This window comes from Biomphalaria glabrata, chromosome 10 (genome assembly GCF_947242115.1).
Source record: "Biomphalaria glabrata chromosome 10, xgBioGlab47.1, whole genome shotgun sequence".
NCBI lineage: Eukaryota > Metazoa > Mollusca > Gastropoda > Planorbidae > Biomphalaria > Biomphalaria glabrata.
The window spans coordinates 33,791,367-33,799,943 of record NC_074720.1 but is presented as its reverse complement, the minus strand read 5'-3'; the positions used below and the strand labels follow the sequence as shown (position 1 = coordinate 33,799,943).

The window sequence follows — 8,577 nt, the reverse complement described above, 5'->3', positions numbered from 1 at the left end:
AAGAATTTATTAGTTATGTTTATAATATCTACCGGTACTAATTATTTTTATTTCAACCAATTTTAAGATTATTTCGCCTCTAGTATGTTGGCCGACCTGGTGGGGTTGGCAGGTGGCAATGGCATCAACAGGAGTTCTGTTTTGCTTTCCTAATCGTTACATCTAATGGCCGTTTCCAGCCTGTTGCCACGTTGAGGCTGAGAACAAGCTTTGTAGGACTTTAAACTCATTTCAACGCTCAGATTAATAAGGTCAAATACTGTCATTCGCCACTCCTCGCCTAACTGGGCCGATCTATTCTACGAGTTTGATGTATGTTGATCATACACTTTTATTGAATAGCGTAAACTGGTATGTTTTAATTAGTGTTAACTTGTATGTGCACCTTTTTGGTCGATTAAAGATTTCTAAAGCATTCAAAAATACTAATAGAAACTTATTTCTTTGTTGTTGTTTTTTTAATTAATTCGTTTTTTTTTTTGTTGTTGTAACGTAACAGACAGACAAACAGCGTAAACGAACAATAACAATTCCTTAAGCTTGTAAAAAAAAACCTTGCTATTTCATGATAATATATTAGAGAATTCTAAGAAAAAAACATTGGAGAGTTCTGATGACTAGACCAATACTTGTGATGAAAGTGGATTTCAAATAGTTTTTTTTTCTATTGGGGTGATATGGGCTCATTGTATTATCCTATATAATATCAATTTAAAAAAATATATAGAAAGACAAACTACATGGGCAGGCTAAGTCAGTAGATGAACAGACCATTTCGAGAATTAAGCCAGAAAGAAATATTGTAATGACTCTCACTATTTAGGCTCTGCAAATACTGCACCACACGGCATATTTAACTCAAATAACTTGACAACTCAGGGGTCCAAAGAACGCAATTCTTAATGTCTAATAAACCACAGCCAATACTGCACAATTGGCAACACTGACTGTACAATGCTTCCACGTGGTGGTTGTGCTGGCTACATGACACGCTCGTTTATCGTGGGCCACAGAAACAGATGACCTCTACATCATCGGCATTATAGATCCCATGGTCTTTTTGTTTACTTTACTATGCGTAGTCACTTCTCTTTTCTTCGCCAATGACTAGTTGTTAGAGAGAACCAAGCATGCCCTATCGGGGATGAAGTGGGAAACCACAAGTATTAGATCGGCCAGTACAAACAAAATCTAGTTTGTTGACTTCAAAATGTGACGGACAGACGCATAAAGAGATCACACGAAACTAGTAGCGGGTTCTCGCCGATGGGGGCACATAAAAGTCTATTAACTCTTTCTCTCCTATTTGACGATACCATCGTTGATTCCACCAGAATGTGGTAAATAATTACGGAGAGAAAGAGTTAAAGAAAGGCGACTCTATTCAGATCATTATAAGAGTAACATATGGCGGAAATATAATATCAACGATATGACCATAAAAACAAAGTATTTTCCTAAATGAACATGCACAGAAATCGATCAACTGTTTCATCCCTATCTTATTATTTACCTATGCTCTTTGACCAGTACTGACTTCAGAGACTTTAATATTACTTCAGAGTTGCCTTCGTATCAATACAAACAATCTCAGTGTGTCTCAAATCGTTATTCCATTTTTACCATTTGTTTACACTACTTACGGGGTCTTTTCAAAAGCTTTCAAAATGCATCTAGTTTTCCTTTTATTTCTTAAAGGACATTTTCTGTCTTTTTTTTTTGTTGTAAAGTCCATTTTTCTGTATATCTCTTCTGCCCCTTCCCAATCAGGGATACGCCTAGCCAGGATGAGAAATGTCAACCTAACTTGCACCCTGTAGTTGGTACAAAAACATTTCTGCTGCACTAATACACAGTAAATAGTCACCATAGCGAGACTTCAAAGAAAGCGCGCAAACTAATTGCCATTTCATTGTCTTTTTCTACTGTGATTATTTTAATATTATAAAGACCAGAAAAGGTATATAAACGCTTTTAGTTCCTGCTTAGTGGGTAGTATTAAAGTGACTACTGACTTCACCGATATACCCGTATTTACACAGACATCAAGAAAACTTCATCAGTGAGTATTTGTTTATATTAGTACATAATAGTATTATTAGTAGGCCTACGTCTTGATGTTCACAAAAGATGGTGCTTTTTTTTTTTAAAGATATTTAAAATTCTTCATAAATGTTATAATACGGCGTAGATCTGTTGAGTTGTAGGCCTACTAGCTGTCTGGAGCTAAACTGTAACAACCCAACGACCGATCAAGATCAGGCAGATTTTTTTTTTAACAGACGAATATCGATTTTGTGGCCTTTGGATTTGCTGAGAAAAGCTTTCTTCAAATTTAGCAGTGATATGCTTCAATAGCTAATGTCAATATTAGAATTATTATTATCGACACAATTTAGAAAAGAGAATTAAAGTTTCTGTTTCGAATCTTCGGCAAAACAACGAAATATTTTTTTTTCCGATTGAAATTACTTCTTCTAACATCGTAAAAAAAATGTGTTTCTATTTCCTTGTAACTTACGATTAAGCTAATGTGAAAAAATCCAACATAAACTACAAAGTTTAAATACACAAATTTTTCGTTAACACTGCATAGTTAATGCTTATGTCAAGAATCAATGCTTTTATTTTGAGTCAACAGTAAAGCAAAGAAATGTTTTTACACCTTTCCTCTGATAAGCAACGAAGCTTGTAATGTCGCTAACGATCGGCACTCTCTTAACTCAATTCTTTGAATTGGCCATGGTAAATATCTTCAACTTCATCTGTGTTGATGATAATGAGGTTGCGTGTCAATGTGTTATGTGCCAGAAGGCCCGTTGACTCCGACTTCAGCCTGCTTTTCTTTTCTGGGTGTGCTCCCATAGCCTTTGATCATCCAAGATCATCTGCAAGGCAGCAGTTGTTTATTTTCGGAGTTGTCTCTCCTAGATGAACTGCTATCCCTAGCTAACGAGCTTCATCTACCCGGGTTTAGAGTTAGAGCGCCCTATACTGGCTTTTTGCAATCATTTTTCTGGATTTCTGAGATGTTTTTAGTAAATATGCTAACCACTGGAATACTCCACCTCATCCTCCATCATGACTGCAAACCAGTTGGTCCACAGCTGTTTATTTGGTGTTTGTATATCTAAAGGTCCTTCCCCTATCCGCCACCCGGGGACGCGTTTGGTAGAAGGTAGTAACTCCACCAAAAGCTCCCTCGTTTGAAAACCACTGGTCTAGTCATCTAAGCGCTCCAACATAATAATGAGAACGAGGAAATAGAATTTGTGTTGATAATATCAATCATCAATCCCATTACTTTGCACGCTTATCTGCGCTAATAACCCTTCCTGACAAACATAGGGTAGGATGCCCGAGAAAATGCTCAAAGACACTGTTCTGAAGTTGCTGTTCCTTTAGTATAGTTCCACGTCCGGAAGTATCTCTTTTAAATGAATACATCTCCATTTCTTAACTTATCATACTACTCACTTTATCTGTTGAAATCGAGGCAAAATTTTTCTAATAGAATTTGATGCTTTTTCGAAGCTTTATTTTGCTCTATATCTACATTTCTATCTATAAGTACATTTCTTTCCTTGCAGCCGGAGGTTGGTTTCATTCATTTGCGTTAGATACCTACAAGTAAAAATTTTTTTTTAGCCCGCTATAATTCATCGCCAACCGTTGAATCTCCCTGTTTCTCCAAAAAAAAAAATATTCAAAAATGATTTTTAAGAGCTGAACAAAACGAGCAATACCAAACCCCTTACGAAATCCAGCGAGCTTTAGTTTACAACAAGAGTCTAACATCTCATTATTTGGTTCACAAAACTGTTGAAAAATGAGATTAATTTCGGCACGAGTTTGTATTTTATTTACAATTTTTATAATTCGATTCCTATAGGAATGACATTGCGGGCTAAACTTTTATTAAGTTATCATAACTATCTGTATCATAACTCACAAGGTGAATAGTGAATAGATCTGATCTTTTTTCTAGTTTACTTATAGCGTACAACCACCGATGGTCCCTGTAGGTTGTCATAAGCTACATAACTAGACAATTTTGGAAATAATATTTCATCACTAACCAAAAAAAAAAAGTCTTTTTGTGTAAAATGTTTTGAAATATTTAATTTTTTAAACTTTAGCTTTAATCAATTTTCAAACAATTTCATAAAAAAAGTTATGCATTTTCCTAAGAGGCCGCTAAAACATATCCTGCTTTGTCGTTTTTTGTTTTTAATATTGTTTGAATAGTAGATATTTGTATAACTGTTCATGAATATTCTTAAATTATTTTAGGATATTGCTATATGTTCGTGAAGCCGACTTGGTTTCATAACCTCAACTGAAAATGCCGTCCATTTAAAGTAGAACATTGGAATATTTTTTATCTAGTGGCAATTCACTAAAACTCTTATTATTCCATTAGGCCTACATACCAGCGAGTTTTCGTAACAACACTTTATCATTGATTTTGTTTTAAAAAAAAAGTTAAATTATTCTATTTGAAAGTCTGCAGTAACGTTTTTTTTTTAGGGCAGATGATATAAAGGTCATCTGTTTCTGTGGCCTGTAGTTAACGAGATTGTCATCTGGCCAGCACAACGATCAACCGTCTTTATTTTTCCCTAACTAATGTCAGTCAGGTACCCATTAGAGCTTGTTGGACTCAGAGGCGCCTAAAAATCCTGAAATTAAAATCCCAGTCTAAATCAGGATTTATCTAGTTCGGAAACCAAGCGCTTCATCGCGTAGCCACAGCACCTCCTTATATACTTGTATACTGTTCTTATTTTTAAGCTCTTAAAGGTAAAGTGCAATCTGGATTGTATAGTGGGTATTAACGCGCTTTGTCATGTAATAAAAGATGTTTAGCGTATATTCATATATTTTTAAGCACATTATTTTGTTTTAAATATAAACGTTAATACTTTGCATAACAGACATTAATGGAACCACATCCGCTTTATACGTATTATTATTATTATTATTATTAGTAATGTATGTAATACTGTTTACTTTTAACCATCCGGCCAACTATTCGGCAGTGATATTCGGCCTGAGCTAAATATGACTAGATAGTAAAAATGGCCGTATATTCGGCCGGTGCTGGAGCTACTATCCGATGCATCCCTAATTATAATGCAGGCAGACGAAAAGGCTTCAACTGATGGGCCTATAGGATGGCTACCTGGTCGTGCGGTATGCGCACCGGACTGTCGTTCGGTTGTCTCGATGGTCCAGAGTTCATACCCTTCACGCTGTCATCCCCCGTCGTCCTTTGGGAGGCTTAGACTAGGAAGTAGATTATCTTCAATTGTGAAGGAACATCCGAAACATGTATAACATTTTTGACTACTCAACATATGTGTATTTCAGCCGTAGTGCAGCACTGATATATACATAATATAAAGCAGAAAGTAAGTGTATGTATGTCCCGAATAGAAATCAAAACCATTTGAGCGATCTCGATAAAACTTGTCATAAATGTTCCTTGGATACCAACTCAAAAAGTAACATATATAAAATAGCCCTAAAACAAACTTAAGATCCTCAAAAAAAATGCCTATGAAAGTATTACTATTTTATGGATCTAGGCCATATAGCTATGTTTATATATTATAACTTTCATTTTTCTCTTTCAGATTGCATCAGTTACCAGCTAAAGATTCAATACGAGAGTTTAAGAATGTTGAAGCATTTTGGTTCAGTCTTGTTGGCTGCCTTGGTTTTACTGTATGCGGTATCTATGATAGCGTCGGATTCTGACTCCAACCCCTTTTGTGAATTGGCGTGCCAATTTGTCTGCGCTAACAGCACCGATCCTCTTTGCCAGAGAAGTTGTGAGGCAGGTTGTGGCAGTGGCAGTTCTGGAGATTGATTCGTTTTTGCAATCACATGAAGCTCCCACTACTTTTCCAGATAAATGAATTAAAAGAATAAATTTCATGAAACAATTTTGTTTGTTTTAAAGCTAGTTAAATGAAAATATTCAGCTTCTTAGAAACTTGTTTATGTGTCTTAAGTCTTGTATAATGTCTCAGTGTTAAATGCTAGGATATAAGTATGTCCACATTAAGTGTCCTACAGTCTCGTTTTTATTTTGTGTTTATTTTTATATTATTTTTATTAGCGTGCTAAGTCTTTAAGGGTTCAAAGTCTTCAAGGGTTCAGGTTCAGGGTGGATGAGTGGAGAAGGATCTCGAAAACTGCCTTAACGATTTTCCTAGAAATTGACTGTTTGTGTATTTCTTTTGGGAAAAAAAATCTAGCTTATAGCCCAAACTCTGGTTAGACCTTTATAATTTTTTTTCAAAATATAATCATTTTAAAATTAAATTTACTATAGAGAATTATATCTTCAAAACATGTCATTGGAAATTTCCGAATTTATTCACTAAACAGTTCAATAAAAATACAGACGTCCGGGAATATTTGCGCACCGTCTTACGTTGAAATCAGTCTAAGTTTATAATTGTGACAGGTGGGGAAATGTGATGTGTGTTTGGCGCGTTTTAATGTCTAGGGGATGATTATTTTTAAAGCTATCACACACCAACCTATCAGCATATGAATCGGGAGCAGACACGCAACGAGACAAAGCAATGAAAGATAGATACAAAAGTTAAAATAAAGAATATTTATTTACATAAGTATACATATAAGGATAAGAAGGGGGAGGGTTTGCATCTATCTCTAGTATATTCTATGTTTAATCATCACTCTTGCACCTAATAAGAGAGTATGTCACTTTGTTCTCTGACTTAGCTAGTATTCCTGTTGATGTCGCAGCTGGCTGTGTCCTGGCTTGAGGTTCTGCAGCTGGAGGTGGCGCTCTAGCGGATAGAGGGACGCCGGTGATATAGTTCTTGTGGAGTCTCAATCCCCAAAATCTAATATCTGTAGTGGGCACAGTAGGGCGGGTGGCCGGCTACCGTGGGCACAAGGTTACTGCGGGCAGAGCTGATCTGCCGTGGGCAGCGTAGTTGACAGGATATGTCCAGTGAGTTGCAGAGGGTTGGCGTAGCTATGACGTCTCACACACATCTGAATCTATAGGGACGTCGCACCTAATAGCCTGACAGGTGGGCTGTCGAATAGGAGGGCAATGCCGATAGCGCCAAGTGGTAGAGTTAGGATCTCAGTGGGCAAGTGCAGTGCTGAATAACACTAAGCACAAATGCAGGTAAATAGATCGTTGATCCAATGAATAAATAGGCAGGTCAGTGAGCTAGGGCAGTGCTGAATAGCACTAAGCACAAAGATAGTAGTTGATTCTTGATATCAACTAAATAGGCAATAGGCAGACACCTGAGGGAGGCTGCGGATAAATAAAGACAAGTTAGGACATGTCTCTCATACATCTTATCGATGCCCTCGACTGAGGTGCATTCGTCAGATTGGTAAAATTGCTTTAGAGCACAAGGGGGAGGTGATGACAAATGGGATTTGGAAAATAGATGGATGATAGCAGCAATATCAAAATGTACATAAAAGGGGAAATAATAACATAAAATGTACATAGAAGGGGAAATAATAATCTCAAATGAATAACACAGGTGGATAGAGAAAGAAAAAAAGGGGGGGGGTGAATTAGGCGGTGGTCAGCGATCCTGACGGTATGTTTATATATGACCGTCGATCGAGAACAATGGAGCGCGCTTGAATGGAGAGTGTGTCCGTTCAAGCGGGGTAACTCTCATAAGAGTAAAATTAGTAAAGGGGAGATAATTCATAACTCTTTTCTAGACGCAGTATTAGTGCGCTAGTAAAATTATCAAGGCGGTCAACCGAGATAAAGGAAATAAAATAAGATGTACAAATATATACATGGTTGCATCAACGATCAATTGAGCAACGTAGCATTAATAGATTAATGCAATTCATAAATAAATACATAGGACATGTTTATGTTTTCTACTTACGCCAGTGAGAAATACACAATGCACTAATTAAATATAAATGAACTAGGCAAAATACACATGATATTATACAGTGGAAATAGCACAAAAGTAATTAAGATGGAACTTGTGGTTAAGTTCGGCTTACCACCAGGTATTCCTCTAGGAGAGAGAATAAATGATATAGTCCAGACTCGATAGCTCAGCTCGAATGAGAATGAAAGAGAGTCTGATTTGAGTTGGTTTACCTTATATAAGCCTGGAAAATGCGGGCGGACACAGGAAATGTCCTAGGCTTAGCATTATCTTACACGTGGGTGAATTAGACTTAAGATGGGAGCGTCGAGAGGCGCTTTGACTCGAGTAATCTCCTAGATCAAAGAGAGACGTAGGAGAAAGGGGGGGGGGGGAGTGACTTGCATTCCACACAAGGTGGTGTCCTCTGCGGCTGTCAGACATCCTGTCGATAAGATCAAAGTCTGTGCGTATCTTTGCCCCGGTCAAGGGAAGATAACTCGAAAGACGTGGCCTAGCTATCTCCAATGTGGTCAACTAAGTCTAGCCTGGAGCGGAAAAGGTGGTGCGGGTGAAGAAATTGGGGATAGGATAGGGAAATAATTAAAATAAATAAATAATGAAAAATAATAATTAATGCTGTGATAAATTTGAGTGACTCTGACAG

The 8,577-nt window shown here is 37.0% G+C and overlaps 1 long non-coding RNA gene across 1 annotated transcript; it reads left to right on the top strand.

The window, feature by feature from the left end:
- Positions 1 to 1,842: 1,842 nt before the first annotated feature.
- Positions 1,843 to 5,952, top strand: LOC129928846 (uncharacterized). Its single transcript, XR_008780364.1, has 2 exons — positions 1,843 to 2,062; positions 5,640 to 5,952. It is a non-coding gene; the product is annotated as an uncharacterized LOC129928846 (long non-coding RNA).
- The last annotated feature ends 2,625 nt before the right edge of the window (positions 5,953 to 8,577 follow it).